The sequence below is a fragment of the Miscanthus floridulus genome, chromosome 19, assembly GCF_019320115.1.
Source record: "Miscanthus floridulus cultivar M001 chromosome 19, ASM1932011v1, whole genome shotgun sequence".
NCBI lineage: Eukaryota > Viridiplantae > Streptophyta > Magnoliopsida > Poales > Poaceae > Miscanthus > Miscanthus floridulus.
In genome coordinates this window covers 14,888,202-14,907,503 of record NC_089598.1, presented here as the reverse complement: position 1 = coordinate 14,907,503, position 19,302 = coordinate 14,888,202, and the positions used below count along the sequence as shown (strand labels likewise).

General features: G+C 41.7%; 1 long non-coding RNA gene across 1 annotated transcript; it reads right to left on the bottom strand.

Annotated features, from left to right (window-relative positions):
* Nucleotides 1-205: 205 nt before the first annotated feature.
* Nucleotides 206-1,076, bottom strand: LOC136527880 (uncharacterized). Its single transcript, XR_010776943.1, has 3 exons — nt 939-1,076; nt 494-757; nt 206-298 (listed from the first exon to the last, which is right to left on the bottom strand). It is a non-coding gene; the product is annotated as an uncharacterized lncRNA (long non-coding RNA).
* Between the last annotated feature and the right edge of the window lie 18,226 nt (nt 1,077-19,302).

Sequence of the window (19,302 nt, the reverse complement as noted above, 5' to 3'; positions counted from 1 at the left end):
ATCCTCATGCTCTACTTTACGAGTTTGACATGCATACATGCGTAGATAAGAGTTACTTTATTTGTGCAATATTTATATGGTGAGTTTGATTAAGAGAAAAAGAAACAGGGAGTTACTAGGATGATCGAACTGCATGCGATGAGAAAGCAAATAAACTTACCGAATCAGAGGAGTAACCTCCCATGGCTTACTGCGTGGTAACTCCTGCAGCCTGCTTTTTAACTCAGGACAATTGGCAACCAAGTCCATGGCCGTATTCACCTCATGCCGTGGGATCTTATTCCACAGCATGGAGGCCCTGCATTAAGAACAGTTGCTGAATAATGAATACTGACTGACGGACAGACATGGTAGTGTTGACTGTTGAGTAGTAGTTATCGGTTAATCATCACTTGATCTGAATTGAATCTGCTGTGTTAGTACTAGAATCGATGGAAGTTGCGGGCAAACTAAAGAAGGTAGGAGACGATGGTAGGCCGGTAGGGTAGGTGACCTGGGTTGATCGGCGTGCGTTTCATGGAGGAATTCCTGCAATCAGGCAAAGTGGGGGCTGGGCAAGACACGCTCGTCGTCGAAGGATGTAGCGAAATCTGCGGCCTTGGGGCCTCCGGCGGCGGCGGCGGCCGTGGTCCGGTCCTTGGGGGTAGGAGTAGGAACAAAGTGCTGCAGGTAGCCGTCCGCCTCGTCCCACCGCCCCTAGCTCAGTAAGTGCTTCATATGGTGCGCGTCGAAGAAGACGCCAGTTGCTTTCTCCAGCCTAATAATAAAATAAGCAAATTAATTAAGCGATCGGTAAGCACCAAGCAGTCGAATCGAATAAAAACAACAATCAGGGTGGATCGTCGCAAGGCATTTGGATCCTACGTACTACTAATTGACACCATACCTAGATTAGAACCAGTACATGCATATGCTGATAAAGGAAACGGCAAACGTACTCGTGGGAAACGGCGTCGAGGCTGTGGCTCTTGAGGAAGCAAAGCATTCGGCGGAATCGAAGCCGCAAGGCCATCAGGCCGCTTGGATAGTCGTCGACCGGACGTCGCCGCATCGCCGTCACGTTGTGTCGATCGCCGCCGGTGTTCCCTAGATGTGTTGCCTTCTCGTTTGGCGCACGGCACGGGTGGAGAGGAGTCCGTTGGAAGGGAAAGATCTCTTTTGAATGAAGGTCAATATGATTGGCGATTGAGTCGAATTTTTGCGATTGAGTCGATTAGGGATCGAGGTCGGAGGGTGGATACGGGGCAACAGGCCAAGCAGTATTGGGCCGAAGAGGAAACGAAAAAACAAGAGTCATATCATAATTGTTAGAAGTAAAAGAAATGAGAGACAATGCAACGACGCAACAAAATGATCTATGTTGTATTACAACAAACAGTGTGTACATATATATATATATATATGCAGAGTCTATGTATGCGGTTACAAGTGTGAAAGAGAGAGGGGTGAAAAGAAACTTATGGATTAATCCATAATTAAGCACTAAATAATAATTCTCAACACTCCCCCTTGATCAATTAGCTCCCGGTAGTCTTTACTGTTCATCTATTATGCATCTTTATGAATTTTTGAAAAAACCCTGTGGAAAAAACCAAAGTAATATCGGTATACCAAGCAAAACTCCTTAAAACCCAGTGGAAAAAATAAGGAGAAACACCATGATATACAATCACCAATGTTATTAGACCCTTTGAGATAAACTCAAAGCCTTAGTCTAAAAACACATTGATCATAGGGTCAATATGCTTCAAATATCATCTTCTAAAAATTCCATTGAGAAAAATAGATGATATAGCATATACCTTTGTGTTGAACATTGCCTCATCAAAAACTTTATATGAGAAAACTCACATAAACAAAAGAGTACAAAGCATCTTATGTCCTAATATTATCCGCCAAAAACCCCTGTGGGGAAAGATGGATGATATGACATAATCTTGTGTTGATATTGCCTCATTAAAAACTTTATATATGAGAAACCCCATGGAAAAAACTCATACAAAGAAAAGAGTGTAATATGATGTTTGCAACAAGTTATTAATTAGAGAGACTCTCCCCCTGATACTAGCAAACCTTGAAGTAAATTCATACCAATGCACTCAACACATACGAAATGTGGAGTATGGTAGACTTTGTGAATATCTCTGCAAGATTATCACAAGACTTAGTTTACAAATGTTTATATGCCCATATTACCTATGGAACAAAACCATCGTGGTGCAAAAATATTGCATTAAGTATAACTTGTCTTCATCTATATAACACAAGTTGCATTATCTTTATAGATAATGACCATTGATTCAATAGAATCAACACCACATAACTTCAGTATGTGATATATCATTCTGTCAAGCTATACACATTCATGTGAAGCCTTGTACAATATAATGTTAGAATGATTAAAGGAATGGACCATTAAATGTCTATATAAAGACTATCAAAAATGGTCTTTTCATATTTATGTAAAGTCTGTTTCAATGATCTAGAATTTGGTTATCCTATAGATAACCAGAATTATTATATCCACATAATCGAATCATAGATTACACCAAGACCACATGTGCTATTTGAGATATTGTAGGATCTACAGGAAGATAAAGAAGGCCTAGAGGGGGGGTGAATAGGCATGTAAAAATTCAACTCAAAACTCTGTTAGAACAGAGGGCGGCACTGCCGCTCTATGGAAAATAATCTAACACAGTTGAGATTTAACAAAGATGAACCTGAGCCCACTAGCTGCTTAATCCTGCAATATAACTTCAAGATCCAGTTCAAAGACTGGATACCACAAAAACTTCACACAAATGCGAATCGAGCAACTAAACCCTAACATCAGCTAGCAATAAGATAAACAACAAGTATAGTAAAGATGAAGCACGCAAGGCACAAGATTTATCCCATGGTTCAGCTCACCACTAAGGTTTGCCTAAGTCCACGTTGTTGAGGAAGCCACAAAAGGCTTGAGCTTGCCACAAAGGCTTGTCTTACCCTCGTTCTTAAGTTAAGAGAGTGAACTCTTGAAGTGGGGGGGGTGCTTTCTTAGCTTTCGAATGAGGTTACAAACCTCCCAAGGCTGCCACACGAGTTGGCAAGCACAAGGGCGACGCCTAGCCGGCTAGGAGCAAGCTCCAAGAGTAACAAACCCTAGAACCGTCGGCCAAACTTGAACCAAATGCTCTTAGACTTTGGGAATCAGTGGATCTTCTCTCCAATCGAGTTTTACTGCCTTTTCTCTCAAGTTTTGATGGTTGAAATCAAGGATTAGCTTGAAGGATGGAGGAGCAATAATGGAGGAGAGATGTGAGCTTTGGTTTAGTCTAGTTTCGAGCATAATAATTCAGTGGAGAAGATGACCGTTGTGGGCCGAGCCTGAAGGGTATAAATACCCCCCGAGCCCAACGGTCAGTTAAGGGCGACACTGCCGCTCTTAACAGGGCGGCACTACCGCCCTAGCCAAAATAGGTAATGTGATATCAAATTTAGCTGGCTGTTTTGACTAGGTGGGAGGATGTAAATCTGTGAATTTGAGCATCTGATTTAATAGTTGACCAACTGTCCTAAAATCCCTCTTAATAGTACGGCTTTCCCTAAACTCAAATTCAAAACATAAAAGAATTTAAACCTCCTTTGAGCTAGGTCTGACCACCTTTTGTAATTAGGACATCTGCAACTTGTTCATCATCCTCATTCTTCAATTCCCTGCTTATCATCTCGATAAATCTCATTAGTCCTCTAAGTTGGTGGTCATCAATACCAAAACCCACAATAGGGCTTGATTACACTTACAATCTCCCCCTTTTTGGTAATTGATGACAACCCCATTAGAGCTTACACATGATATGAAATCTAAACTGAGATTTTCAAACCATGGGTGTAGGAGCCTCCCTCTAAATATATGAATAGAGATTTGAATTCTCAATTTGGCATGAAAGGCCACAATTCACATTTTAGGTGTGATAGGAACCTCCCCCTACATCCATGCCTACAGTGGGGTGCTGAACAAAGTGTCATAGAAATAAACTTGATGCACATGACAGGTTTTATCAGTTCAAGCACATAAGATCCTGGCTGATACAACATAGGACGGCACTGCTGGCCGCAGAGGGCGTCATTGCCGTCCTGACTATATTAGTCAGGTAGCAATCAGATTTCTACAGCATATCATGTGAATATAAAACAATCTAAAATCATAATATTACAAGCTAAAACAGTGACCATGAATACATATCCATATCCGAAGCAAATTAAGTCACAAAGTAGCATAATTTCATAAAATAGAGTTTTGAGCGACTCTCAAACTCACAACCTAACTACTCTCATTGGATCGAAACATCAAGCGCAGCAACAAAGAACATATGGCGTCAAAAAACTGTTTGACCCCTCTAATTTTCTCCCCCTTTGGCATCAAGTACCAAAAAGAGAAGAAAAAGAAGAGAGATCACTCATCACTGTCAGAGTCGACATGGGCACGTCCGACGACGTGGGTGTGTGAAGTGAAGCATGCTGAACGTCGCGGAGGTGCTACCCCAGCTGAAGTAGAAGTCCCTGGCTAATCCATCGAAGGACGTGGTCTCCTAGAATATGTGCGAAACAAAGCTGCCTGAACCTGTGGATCAACCTCTGTAGGGTGGATCTCTGCACCAAGGTCCTGCTGACTTGGGGGCTCCTCAAAATGTTGTCCCTGTGGGTACCCGTAGTACTGACTGAATGGCTCATATGAGTGTCCATGCTGCCGATCATCTGACTGTTCATCATGGTGCTCATCTGCCTAATCCTGCTCCTCATTAGAAGAAGAAAGGCGAGGCAAGTTAGGAAACTGAGGTGGTGGCTACACTGGTGGAAGTGGTGGCAGCCCTGCCATCTCCCTAGCATGCCTCACTGCTTTCCTGTTCTCCATTCGATCCTCATAAGCAGTTTGTGAAGCATATGCACAATGAGTAAAGATTGCCTTCATCCATGCACTCATCTTTTCCCACTTTGACTTCTTCTTTTGTTCCTTAGCCCTGGATGGCTTAAGAATATCTCTCTGTGTAGCTCTAGAAGGGTGAAAGCCTGCTGCCCCACTATCTCCAGGTCCTCCAGAACTAGTGTGCTAAGTAGCTAATCCAAGTCCCCCTAAACCACCATGGGTCTTCTTGATCTTGTAAACAGTGTGCTCACAATCCTTAGGGAACCACATGCCAGTCACTCTCTCAATCATAAACATGAGGTAAGGAGCATAGGGCAAATATCTCCTCCCATCATCCATGGCATATGCTAGCTCAACCCAAATGAATCTTGGAATATTAAACTTTTCATAGCTGGGAAACCTAGACAACACATTAGTGATATAGCCATTCAAATCTGTTGCATTGTCTTTAGGGTTGAGAGTGATCCTAAAAAGATTGTTCATGATGTAATAGAAACTCTTGAGCTTGGTCCTTGACCAATCAGGAACTGCAAGATTTTGATCCTCCCATATGAAGCTTACTTCCATTGACTCAAGATGACGCTCATTATGAATCCTCTCATATCCCCTGTGGATGTGTCCAAAACCAAGAATATGATAGGAGGTGATAAAATCAATGTGATAATGTTGCCCATCAGTCATCTAATGAAGCTCATCCACTTTCCTGTTCCAATAGTAAGTAGCATGGAACTGAGCAAGAATCTCTCTGTTCCAATCATACCTGAAACTCATGATGTCTATCATCTCAAAGCGGTCACAGGTCTTGATTGCTATAGCAAACTGATGATCATCCCTGCTCTCCAAGTCACCAAAGTCAATGTACTGCATCTTGCTAATCTTACCCTTTGACTTAGACAGAATGGCTGTAGCATAAAAATCAGATTGGAAAGCATTCTAAAATCTATAATCAATGCCATTTGATCTGTCAGAGGAGTAGGGATCAATCTCTCTGGCTTCACCTATCTTCTTCCAACTCATGGAATAATAAACAACTCTATGATCATCACTATTTTGGGGAGGAATGAGATCGAACCTATCTCTCATGTAGCTACTATCAAACTCTAAAATATGCAAAGGAGAATCAGGCCACGCACAAATAGTTCTTCCCATCCTCTGAATGTTTTCCTCTTCAGCAAGATCTTCATCAAGATTTCTATCTCTGGAAGTATAGCTCGCCTATCCCCTGCCTCTCTTGACCTTTTGCTTGGTTGTCAACACCTTCCTTTTACCTCGGTCCATCTATGCAATTTAAATGAGACTTGATAAGACACTGTAAAAGATAATGAGTTAGACACAGCTGCAAGCAGGTTTTAACAAGAAAAAGAATTTTGAAAGTGACACAGGAAGCTTTGCTAGATTTGGATTCAGCATGGTGGGGCAGCACTGCCACCCCCTGAGGCCAGCACTACCGCCCTCAGTTGCTTCACTATTTCATTTTCAACTTTCTCGTTCTGGTTAAATCCTATTTCCAACAGTGTCTATTCATCATCACAATTTTAGAATCACAGTCTAAGCAAGGAATACATGAAACCCTAGCCATGAATTTGAAAGATTGAGTATGAAAAACTTTAGAAACAATTTTTGATAAATGGATCCAATCCATTCTAAAATTCATCGGATTTATGAGCTTGAGTATAGCAGTTAGAATCTGCTAGGGGTGCCATTAATGGTCCCAAGGGCGACATTGCCGCTCTCCCCAAAATCATCCAACCAGTGAAATCCAAAATCAACTCGATTCAACCATCAAAAACCTTTCTAAACCCTTCATACCCCCCTAGAAACTGAAATCCATGACTAAAAGCTTCACATTGCATGGATCAAAAGGGGTTAGGGTTTCACCTTGCTTCCAAACCATTGGAGTGGAAGGAGAAGAGAAGAAACGGCTTGGCCAGGAGCCTCCTGCAGTGACCAGCAATGAAGAGACTTGGCCGGTAGCAGGGGCGGCACTACCGGGGTGGCAGGTCGTAAGAAACGGTGGTGACGCGTGCTTTAGAGAGAGGAAGGGAGGAGCACAAGCGTCGGTGTCAGCTAGGAGAGAAGGAGAGAGTTGGGTCGAGGCTAGAGAAGGAATAAGTTGAAGAAAAAGGGCCCCGCAACTTAGCCAAAATTGGCTGAAAACGGCCTAGTTTTCAGAGAGCGGCACTACCGACCATAATGGGCAGCACTGCCGCCCTGCCAATCTTGCAGGGATTACATTAAAACTTTATGACCTCCTTCACCTCAGATGTGGATATATATACTCTAAATATCATGACCAGTAAGCAATCAACAATACAGACAATGGTCATGACACTTAGTTGGCCTTTTGAAATAATTTTGAAACACAATATAATATCTTTTTAAATCATTTTCCTATTTCACTATGTTGTCAACCAGAGGTGTGCCATATTTCAAACCATGTTACAAGAATCAAGTATATTTAGCTCACTACGCAAAGCACAAAACCTTGACTCATCGAGAGGCTTAGTGAAGATATCGACTAGTTGTTTTTCGATGCTCACATGACGAATTTCGATATTTCCTTTGGTTTCGTGGTCTCTCAAGAAGTGATGTCGGATGTCTATATGTTTGGTTCTTGAGTGGATTACGGGATTGTTTGCAAGCTTTATGGCACTTTTATTGTCACACAAGAGTGGAATTTTGGTAAATTGACATCCGAAATCACGAAGGGTTTGCCTTATCCAAAGTAGTTGAGCACAACATGCACCGACTGCAACATACTCGGCCTCGGCGGTGGAAAGCGCTACATAATTTTGCTTCTTAGAACTCCAAGACACTAGGGACTGTCCAAGAAATTGATATGTCCCCGAAGTGCTTTTTCTATCTACGTTGCAACCGGCATAATCGGAATCCGAATAGCCAAGTAGATTGAACTTAGAGCCCTTGGGATACCACAAGCCAAGGTTAGGAGTGTGTACTAAATATCTCAAGATTGTTTTAACAGCCACTAAATGGCACTCTTTTGGGTTGGCTTGAAATCTAGCACACATGCACACACTAAGCATTATGTCCGGCCTAGATGCACATAAGTAAAGTAGAGAGCCGATCATGGAGCGATATACCTTGATGTCCATGACTTTCTCTTTATTTAGATCAAGATGTCCATTGGTTGGCATGGGAGTTTTGATAGGCTTGACATTCACCATATTGAACTTTTTAAGTATATCATGGGTGTACTTGGTTTGGCTAATGAATGTCCCTTCCTTCATTTGCTTGATTTGAAATCCAAGGAAGAACTTCAGCTCATCCATCATGGACATCTCAAATCTCTTAGTCATGATCCTACTAAACTCATCACAATACACATGGTTAGTACTACCAAATATTATGTCATCGACATATATTTGGCACACAAATATATCATTTGCAACTTTGTGAGTAAAGAGTGTAGGATCAGCTTTGCCTATTTCAAAGCCTTATTTGAGCAAGAATTCCTTAAGGCATTCATACCATGCTCTTGGTGCTTGCTTAAGCCCATAGAGCGCTTTTTGAAGTTTATAGACGTGGTTGGGGAACTTGGGATCTTCAAATCTCGGTGGCTGTTCCACATACACCAACTCTTGTATTGGGCCATTGAGGAATGCACTCTTGACATCTATTTGGTACAACTTGAAGTCATGATGGGTAGCAAAGGCTAGAAGCATTCGGATTGCTTCAAGTCTTGCCACCGGTGCATATGTTTCTTCAAAGTCCAAGCCCTCTACTTGAGTGAAGCCTTGGGCCACCAATCTTGCCTTGTTCCTAGTTACCATGCCATTTTCATCTTACTTGTTGTGGAAGACCCACTTGGTACCAATGACATTGGTGTTGGGCCTTTCCACCAATTTCCACACTTGATTTCTCTCAAAGTTGTTGAGCTCTTCTTGCATGGCCATGACCCAATCCGGATCTTCAAGTGCTTGTTCTACCTTGAGAGGTTCCAAAGAGGAAACAAACGAGTAATATTGACAAAAATTTGCTAAATGTGAACGAGTTGTTACCCCCTTTCGAATGCTCCCAAGAATGTTGTCAACAGGGTGATCCCGTTGTATAGTTTGACATAGCCTTGGATGTTCAACACCTCCTTGTTCCTCTTCTGGACCTTTAGCCTCTTCTTGTTCAAAGATAGGCTCCAGGTTGAGTCCTTGAGGTAGTGGAGTAGGAGTTGAAGGAGCTGCTACTGAGGTAGATGGGGCGGCACTGCCGCCCTGCTGATGTTCAGCAAGTAAGTGCTACCCTCGTCAATGGAGTACGTTAGTAGAAATTTATGCAGCAATAGCCTAGGGATCCTCATCATCAGTGGCTTGATCTTCTTGTGGCCTAATGTCGCCTATAGCCATTTGCTTGATTGCCTCACATGGTGGATCCTCCTTCCCTACAACACTTGAATCAACTTGCTCCACTTGAGAGCCATTAGATTCATCAAATGTCACATCTACCATGACTTCAACTCTACCCATGGTTTTGTTGAAGACACGATAGGCATGCTCATTTGATCCATAACCAGAAGAATGCCTTCATCAACTTTAGGTGCGAATTTAGAGGTTTTGGGTGTTTTGTTAAGTATAAAACACTTGCACCCAAACACTCTAAAGTATAACACCTTTGGTTTGTTACCGGTTAAAAGCTCATATGAAGTCTTCTTAAGTTTCTTGTGTAAGTAGAGACGGTTGATGGCATGGCAAGCGGTGTTGATGGCATCACTCTAAAAGAGGTCCAACGTCTTGTACTCATCTAGCATTGTCCTTGCCATATCAAGAAGTGTACGGTTCTTCCTCTCTACTACACTATTTTGTTGAGTGGTGTAAGGAGTTGAAAACTCATGCTTGATGCCCTCATCATCAAGAAATTCTTCAACTAGAGTGTTCTTGAATTTGGTCCCATTGTCACTTCTTATCTTCTTGATAGGAAGACTGAACTCCCTTTGTGCCCTTCTCACAAATATCTTGACTTTCTCTTGCACCTGAGACTTATCATAAACAAAGAACACCCAAGTGAAATAGAAATAATCATCAACAATAACTAGACCATATTTGTTACCCCCGATGCTTAGGTAGGCGACCGGTCCAAAGAGATCCATGTGAATCAACTCCAACGGTTGTGTGGTGGTCATGATGCTCTTTGGTGGGTGAGGTATACTTGCTTTCTAGCTTGGCAAGCACTACAAATCCTGTCTTTTTTAAATTGAATATTGGTTAGTCCAAGGATATGGTTGTCTTTTAGGAGTTTGGCCAAGTTCCTCATCCCAACATGAGCTAGTCGGCGATGCCATAGCCAACCCATGCTAGATTTTGCCAGTAAACAAGTCTCAAGCTTAGCTTTTTCTTTGCTGAAATCAACTAGGTAAAGCTTATTCTTGAGGTGACCCGTAAAGACAATAGAGGAATCCTCCCTCTTAGAGACTTCCACACCCTTATCCATGAAGAGACAATTGTAACTCATCTCATACAATTGAGAGACGGACAACAGATTATACTTCAAGGAATCAACATGTAAGACATTTGTAATTGAATGATCAAGTGTAATAGCTACTTTACCAAGTCCAATCACACCCCCTTTTGAATTGTCACCAAATATGATATTGTCATATGAATTTGTAGTTGGGGAGTATGATGAGAACATACTCCTTTCTCCGGTCATATGATTTGTACGACCGCTGTCAAGCACCTAACTTGACCCACCGGAGGAGTATGCCTGCAACACAAGTTTAGTAGGTCCCTAAATATTCTTGGGGCCTTGCATGTTAGTCACAAGAACTTTAGGAATCCAAATGAAAGCATTATGATAAACATTTCGACCATTGCCAACAAACTTGGCAAACACCTCCCCCTTGCTGTTGTGCTGCAAAACAAAGTTAGAATCCAAATATTGTGGAGGTGTTTTTGCCTTTGGTTGGTAAGCATATCTATTTGGAGTGACCCAGATAGATTTCTTTGGTTTCTGGACAACCTACTCTGGATGAGACACTTTCTTCTTGGGCTTGACATGAGCAGATGAGTAGGAGGTGGTCTTCCCTTTTCTGTGGGGGTGGCACTGCCGCCCTTCACAGTGGCACTGCCGCCCATAGGCCGCGGTGCTGCTCTGGGCTGACCTTGTGCCACCATCTGTGCAGACCTATCTGTACCTTCCTACCCTTTGCTCATGAACTAAACACACTCATATCCATTGATTACCTTTCTCCCATTGGTTTTACCTCCATGAGTGTGTCCAAGCCCATCTTTGATGCGTGGATTTCTTCGATCTTTGTATTGTGGCCTCTTTGGTTTTTCACCTTTGCCACCAGCAGGTTTTTTGCCTTCCATGCACCTTTTTCCTAACATAGCATTGAGCCTAGCAATCTCCTTTTTCATAACCTTCAAGTTTGCAAGGTTAGTGGAATGAACATTTAAGTCAAGATTATAGCAATTTCCACATCCTTGGCTAGTGGATGGAATAGAAGTGTCATTTGTGTTGGAGGGAAGTGGGGTGCTCTCACATAGAAGGTTATATTGCTTCTCAAGTTTGTTGTGCTTTTCAACTAAGACACAATACTTGTCATTGAGTGCAATATTTGCCTTCTTTATGAGAGCATGTTCTCTTTGTTCTTCGGCCAAGGCCTTGTTCAAAGAGTCCACCTCACTTCTCTCTAACTCAAGAGCTTCCTTGCAGCCAATATACATCTTTTCGGTTTCCTCAAGATAATCATCTCTATCGGCTAGCTTGGCTTTGACACTTTCTAATTCCTCCATTAGATTTATGATAAAGAGCTTGGTCTTAGAATCTAACTTTTTAGTCAATTTAGCATATTTCTCAACATCACTAGTATCATCATCACTAGAATCACTAAGTTCACTACTAGAGATGTCACTAGGAGGTGGAGGAGATTTGGCTCTTCATTTTACCTTCTCACCCTTTGCCATAAGACAAACGTGAGTGGAGCGGTGGTCATCATCATCGGACATGTTGTTGAAGAGCCTTGATGTAGAGGATGGCTTTTGAATAGCCATGGTTGCAACTTTCACATCCTCTTCACTTGACTCCTTAGTTGAGTCCCACTCATGCCCAATGTGTGCCTCTCCCATTTGTTTGTATCTCTTTTTATGTTCGTGCTTGCCTTCATTGTTGTCCCTCTTGTATTGGTTTTCTTTCTTGTCATAGGGACACTTAGCAATAAAGTGCTCCGTGCTGCCACAATTGTAGCAAGTCCTCTTCTTGTTGTTGGGGAACCTTCTTTGCACTATTTTATACCCATTCTTTTTCAACCCCTTGTGATAGCTCTTCATGAACAAAGCCATGTCATCAATCTTCATATAATCAGCCCCATCATCTTCATCTTCACTTGAGGATGAACTTGGATCATCATTTTGTGGAGTTGACTTAATTTCCTTGGGTTGACTTGTTGATGCTTGCTTGCTTCCCTTTGCCTTGTTGGCGATGCCTTGATTGCTTGATTTATTAGCCTTGAGAGCTACTTCCTTGATTTTCATGCCTTCTAGCTTGGCTTGCAACTCACCAAGTCTTCTCCTCTCATTAGCTTCTTCTCTTTGCATGTCAAATGTCAACAATCTTCCAAGCACATCATTAGGTGTGAAGTGCTCAAACTTCTTTTTATCCCTAATCAAGGTGACTACGGTCTTATTTCTTGGTGAGTAAGCTTCCAACATAACCTTCACCACTTTGTGATCATCAAGCTCATCACATACATAGCCTCTAATCTTGCCCACCAAGGTCATCAATCTATCAAACATCTCTTGTGGCCCCTATCCATCTACAATCACGAACCTATTGAGCTTGGCCATCAACAAATCAATCTTTGCCTTCCTTACTTTATCAACACCTTCATGTGCTAGATGCAAAGTGTCCCAAATCTGTTTTGCAACATTGACATTCATCACTCGGTTGTACTCATTTCCATCCAAGGCACTAAGAAGAATACTTGTGGCTTGGCCATTTAGATGGATAGCCGCTAGTTCTTCATTTGTTGGTGCTTCGGGATCTTCTAGTGGCTGCAATCCATTCACCACAATCTCTCAAAGACCGGGGTGAAGACCTACAAGATAAGCACTCATCAAGTGCTTCCACTTGGCAAAATTTGTCCCATCAAAATAAGGCAACTTGCCTGCGGGCACATTGACAAAAGACCTTTTGTTATGGTTAGACAAATAAGAATAATTAAAGGATATGATGGCATATTTGTTCTTATTGTTGTTGCTGCCCTTGTCCTTGCTATCCTTCTTTTTATCCTTGCTCTTCACCTCCTTGCTATCTTTTGAAGTATGGTATGACACATCATCATCTCCATCGTTCGAGCTACTAGAGAGCTCACTAGATGATGCATCATACTCATTCTTCTCTTGCTCTTGAGCTCTTGCTGCCCTTCTCTTAGCTCTTGCCTCTCTTGTGATTCTTCTAGCTTCTTTTCTCTTCTTCTTGTCTTTAAGCCGCTGCTCTTCCTTCTTTTCTCTAGCTTCTCTTGTTGCGATCTTTGCGGCTTTTCTTTCTTTTCTTGCCTTTCTTCTTTCAGCATCGGTGGTCTTGGGTTCTTTGATGGTGGCATCACTTGCTGTGGACATGGATAGCTCGCTACTACTGCCAACATCCTCAACATGCACACCACTTGCGTCCGCAACATGAACGGTCTTTGAACCTTCTCCTTCTTCCATACTTCACGCGGTGAAGCGTATACGAAGCAACCTCGCTCCGATACCACTTGTAGGATCTACAGGAAGATAAAGAAGGCCTAGAGGGGGGGGGTGAATAGGCCTATAAAAATTCAACTTAAAACTCTATTAGAACAGAGAGCGGTACTGCTAGCCTTACAGGGCGGCACTGTCGCTCTATGGAAAATAATCTAACACAGTTGAGATTTAACAGAGATGAACCTGACCCCACTAGCTGCTTAATCCTATAATATAACTTCAAGATCCAGTTCGAAGACTGGATACCACAGAAACTTCACACAAATGTGAATCGAGCAACTAAACCCTAACAACAGCTAGCAATAAGATAAACAACAAGTATAGTAAAGATGAAGCACGCAAGACACAAAATTTATCCTATGGTTCAGCTCACCACTAAGGTTTGCCTAAGTCCATGTTGTTGAGGAAGCCACAAAAGGCTTGAGCTTGCCACAAAGGCTTGCCTTACCCTCATTCTCAAGTCAAGAGAGTGAACTCTTGAAGTGAGGGGGTGATTTCTTAGCTTTTGAATGAGGTTACAAACCTCCTAAGGCTACCACACAAGTTGGCAAGCACAAGGGCGACGCCTAGCCGACTAGGAGCAAGCTCCATGAGTAACAAACCCTAGAATCGCCGGCCAAACATGAACCAAATGCTCTTAGACTTTGGGAATCAGCGGATATTCTCTCCAATCGAATTTTGCTGCCTTTTCTCTCAAGTTTTGATGGTTGGAATCAAGGATTAGCTTGAGGGATGGAGGAGCAACAATGGAGGAGAGAGGTGAGCTTTGGTTCAGTCTGGTTTCGAGCAGAATGATTCAGTGGAGAAGATAACCATTATGGGCCAGGCCTGAAGGGTATAAATACCCCCCGAGCCCAACGGTTAGTTAAGGGCAGCATAATTCTTTAAACTCAAAATTTAGTTCATTTATTATGTGATCCCGAGCTTCAAATATCTTATGCATTCTAAATAATTTTCTGGCATTACATATGGTACATCAAATCTCCCTCTAATGCCTGGAAATGCTCATTATCAAAATAAAATCAGCATACGGGTCGTAAATAGATTGTCCATAAGAGATCTAAATACTTAACAATAGACGGAGATTAAAATCTCACATTGATCCCCAGTTTCCTGTATGTACCCATTAATGTATGTTGTGGTGGTAAGATTAGTATGTATACAACGTACTCAATCTTTCGCAAATAGGAAATCCTTGTGGATTTCCACGTACTAAATGCATATAGAGGATATGTAGTTAATCGCAAATCAGGAGTGTGTAAATCTATCTAACCCCAACATGAAGTTGGCAAATAGCAATTTAGTAATGATGGTCCTGCTATGACCTTGTCATACTCATAGATTCTGTTTATCCATTTGGGTATGTAACTAAACTTTTGTTATACCAAACAATCATCATTATAGGCACAAAAATTCAGTAGTGTTTAGGATAATGTGCTCACAACATGAGTCATTATTTACCAAATGCATGGCCGAGTGTGGATACTTCACACACTCTAGATCATCTTATAGATGTATCTTCACAACCATGAAATGCTTGAACTGTCTATACAATGTTTGTATCAGACCCATACATATTCTCTTGAATATGATCAAGAAATCTAAGACATTTAATCTGATTTTAAGATAAGAGGGTCTTAAAATCTGTTTCCCTGTGGCACTTATCGTATCCACACTTTGGGGAAAATCATGACCAAAAGAATTGCTAATAATTTTTCATCCATCCTTTTTGGATGGCCAAGTTGATCATTCCAAATCTAGAATGCATCACTAGTGTGAAAAATTATCTTATACGCAACATGTTGTACGGGGATGGTTGTATGCATAATACAACCAAAATGAGCCTTATCTTATTACTTATATGCCATATCGAATGTTGTCCTTTTGTGTTTTCATATGAAAACACATTTGGATATCTCTATAATTTGGTAAGGTATGAGTTTAATTAGGATATAGTTAAATATCCTCAACTGCTAACCCAGTATCCATAGGAGGAATGATAGTTGCAACATAGGCCAAACTATCATTGCATCACATCAGCGATGACCAAAATTATTCCCTCTTCCTATCATAAGAATCAAGAACATTTTGTTTCCCTAATTATAGAGTTTGTGATACAAATATCCATTAGGCATATATCATTCCTCATTGGAATGATTCCCGTACAATCTATATATGACAAGAGTTTAATGAGATTCTCGTCTCATATATAGAAATCCATAAATATTGCCGAGTATCAAATACATCGATATGATATCCACAATAGTTATGCATTGACAACACAAGTATTATAATATTTTTTATGGACATTATCACATAATATCAACGAACTATGAGATTATCCCAAATCTCAAAACAAATCATTCGAAGCATATTCGATGATCATGTTGTCCATCTATGTGATGTTCTTTTTACAAGAAAAGAAGAAGTGTTGTTACGTGATCCCATAAGATCCAGCATAAACAACCAACCTCCTATGTAGCTTTAGATTTTAAGATTGAAGCACCCTTCATATCTCATTTCTGTAGCTCCTATTTCATTCCTTATAGAATGTTGATATAGATCAACTACAAATTTAAGAGTACGGCATTGTTTAGCGCTATGCTAAATACAACCACATATATGACATTACTCTTTGTCATTCTTGGGTTCACGTTGCGTTCACTCATATTGCACATTAGGCATTTTGCTTCTTCTAGTGAAAGCAAATTGTATGAACAATATGATCGTAGTCTTCCATAGTTTGAAAAACTAGAGACATGATCCACTCATGATTAGCCTCAAGCTATATGAGTTTATTTATTATTCATAAAACTCCTAAAGAGTGAGCCACAAAGATTGTGCATTTATTTCCACAAGATAGTCTTATCAAAAACATATATGGATGTAGTACCTTAACAATAGTAAGGCACCATTTCCTTTGATCTATAATGAAAGCAACCCCTAATTGAGGTTCATTAAATGCTTCCATTAGTCCATGGGATATAACCAATGTCAATGTCCATTGTACATGTGGGATATTGATGCCATCAAGAGTAAGTTCATCAGACTCCTCTGAAGTCAATATGCACAACATGTGATAAACCATTGATTTAATTAATTTACACCTAAGGTAAATTAAAAATCACTATGGTGATGTTGTGATCTCTAATGCAAAATTTAGGGGGTTTTGTATCTTGTCACTTTGTTTTGGATTATTGGAGGTAGCCAACAAAACTGTAAACTTTCCAACAATTAGAGGTAATCACAAGATGTGTAGACCTCATGAACAATCATTATTAATGTTGGCACACACATTGTAGATAGTCTCTATGTTCGAACATATAGTAGATCTCTCAGTAGTAGGCAAATAAATTGCTGCTATAGGCATGGTCTCTGGGCTGATATATTTGTATGAATATACCGCAGCCAATGCCTAAGAATCTACTACCTGTGTGTAGCCTTTAATAATGAATGATGATAGTCACTATTAAAGTGTACCATTATGATATTTTCAAAACACTTATTGTGGGACAACACAATGTAGGTAATCATCAAGTTTAAACAAATATGACGTTGACCTCTCAATAATGGGTGAATACTCACTGCCATAGGTACGATTTCTGGTCCGAATAATTCAAGATGAATTAAGCGCAGCCAATGCCTAGGACTCCACTACTTGTGTTGGATCCCAAATGTATTCAAGATATGAATATAATAATTTGCATAATCTATCATTAATTAAGAAATGCTAAATTAAGATGATCTACCATTGTTAAGATGTAATTTATTATAGAAAATTACCAAATTAACAAGGTCAACAAAGTACAGGAATAAACACTCTACTATACGGATATGTTAAAACAAGAAACTTACTAAGCAGTGCTATAGTTGGCTAGTGGCATAACTATGCAAATCCCGTAGGATCAAAGTAAAAACCCACTTCCTATGTTAGCCTTACTAGTAAAAATGATTTTACTGTCATTTTGCTTTTTCAGATTAGGCCAATATGAACCTAAATTCATCCATCCTTAATTAACTATCAATTAATTAAGTGGATCTAATTTTTTTGCAACTAAAATTAATTGCCAAACAACAAAACCGACAAACTATGTATGTTTAGACATGAACAATTTTCTGATCTCAAAACAAAACAATATATAGGAATAAAAACTCTACCATACTAATACTGTTAGAGTCCATGACTAAAACAGAAGGTCATAGACACATAAAATGTCTAAACATTACAATAGTAAATTCATCTACAATGTAAGTGACCGATGCAAATTATGAGAACTCATAGGTCTCAAAATATCTATTTACACTAGGTAAATAATTTTGCATCATGATTTATGTAGAAAAAATATCTGAATAGAGCATATATAGGATATATAAATGCAATTATTGCAGTGATGTATCGAGGCTAAATACAAAACATGAAATACAATAATAATCCTATTGGATTATCATGTAATTCAGAGAAAATAGAAGTGTTTTTGTGGAAAACCAACACAACCTTATCCTTTCCCCAGGGTTGCCACGGACGGTTTCTTGTGGGAAATCGTCACTCAGCCTCTCGGGCCTGCCGTGAGAGCGCCGCCGCCGTTTAGGCTCCTTAGCCAGCCACCGCCGGGGGCCGCGGGGGCCGCAGCGAGGCTCGATGCACGGGACAGGACCAGGGCCGCTGGCCACGACGCAAAGGCACAGGCCGGCCGCGAATGTGGGGCCCGCGTGCCGCGGGCGTGCCCGGCCATGGGTCCACTGCCGTGGGCGCACTGGCTGCGGGGACGCCGAGTGCCATGGGGAGCAGCCGGCCGCTTCCGCTGGTCGCGGGCACCAAGTCGCGCCAGGCCGCCTGCCGCGAGGACGAGGCCACCGGCCGCGGGCACAAGGCCGCGCGGGAGGCCGTCTCCGGGCGGATGCAGGGGGCACCGGCCGTGGCGTGGGGCCACGGTGCGCGCGGAGGCCGCACGGGGCCATGCCAAGGAAGCCGCTGGTCGTGGAGTTGCCAACCATGGGCGCTGCCAGTCTAGCGTTCAGCCGCGCGGGCACTCCACCGATGGGGAGGCCGTCGTCCGTCGATTGGAATGGACTACAGCAGCCGCCAACCGTGCGTCGTCCTCGCCAACACCTTCCACATGCCAGCAGCCCGGCACAGCAGGCGAAGCCTCATCGAAGGAGGAGGAGAACGCGGTGACCGGGGATTAAGGAAGAACAAAGGCCCTTATCGGCTTACCCCATATTCGATTTGTTCGAATTATTTTTTCAGTCGAAACAGTGTTTTTCTCTCATAACAATTCAGTTAAAATAGTATTTTTCAACCAGTTTCAGTCAAATTTCAGACCAGCGAACGGGGCCAAAGTCTTTAACTGCAAAGCAAGGTAAGAGGATGATGAATTGAAGAAAGACCTGATCCGGCCTTACAGCCTTTGTGTCCAGATGCATTTTTCTTCATTCTTCACCGAAGATCCCATCATAGACATCTTTTCTTCTTCTTTCATCGGTGTGAAAAACACCATCGCCTGTTCTTGTTCATGACAGAGACCGGCGGTCTCCAGTTCTTGCATGTTCTCCTTTTCTCCAGGGAAGAACTTGGAGGATTTGATGCCGGCGATCTTGCAGTGATGTAAAGACAGCCCACAGAAGAACTCTGCGTCGCTAGCATCTTCATCTTGCTTGCCGACCAAAGCCAGTGGAAAGCAAACGTGCGTGATAACG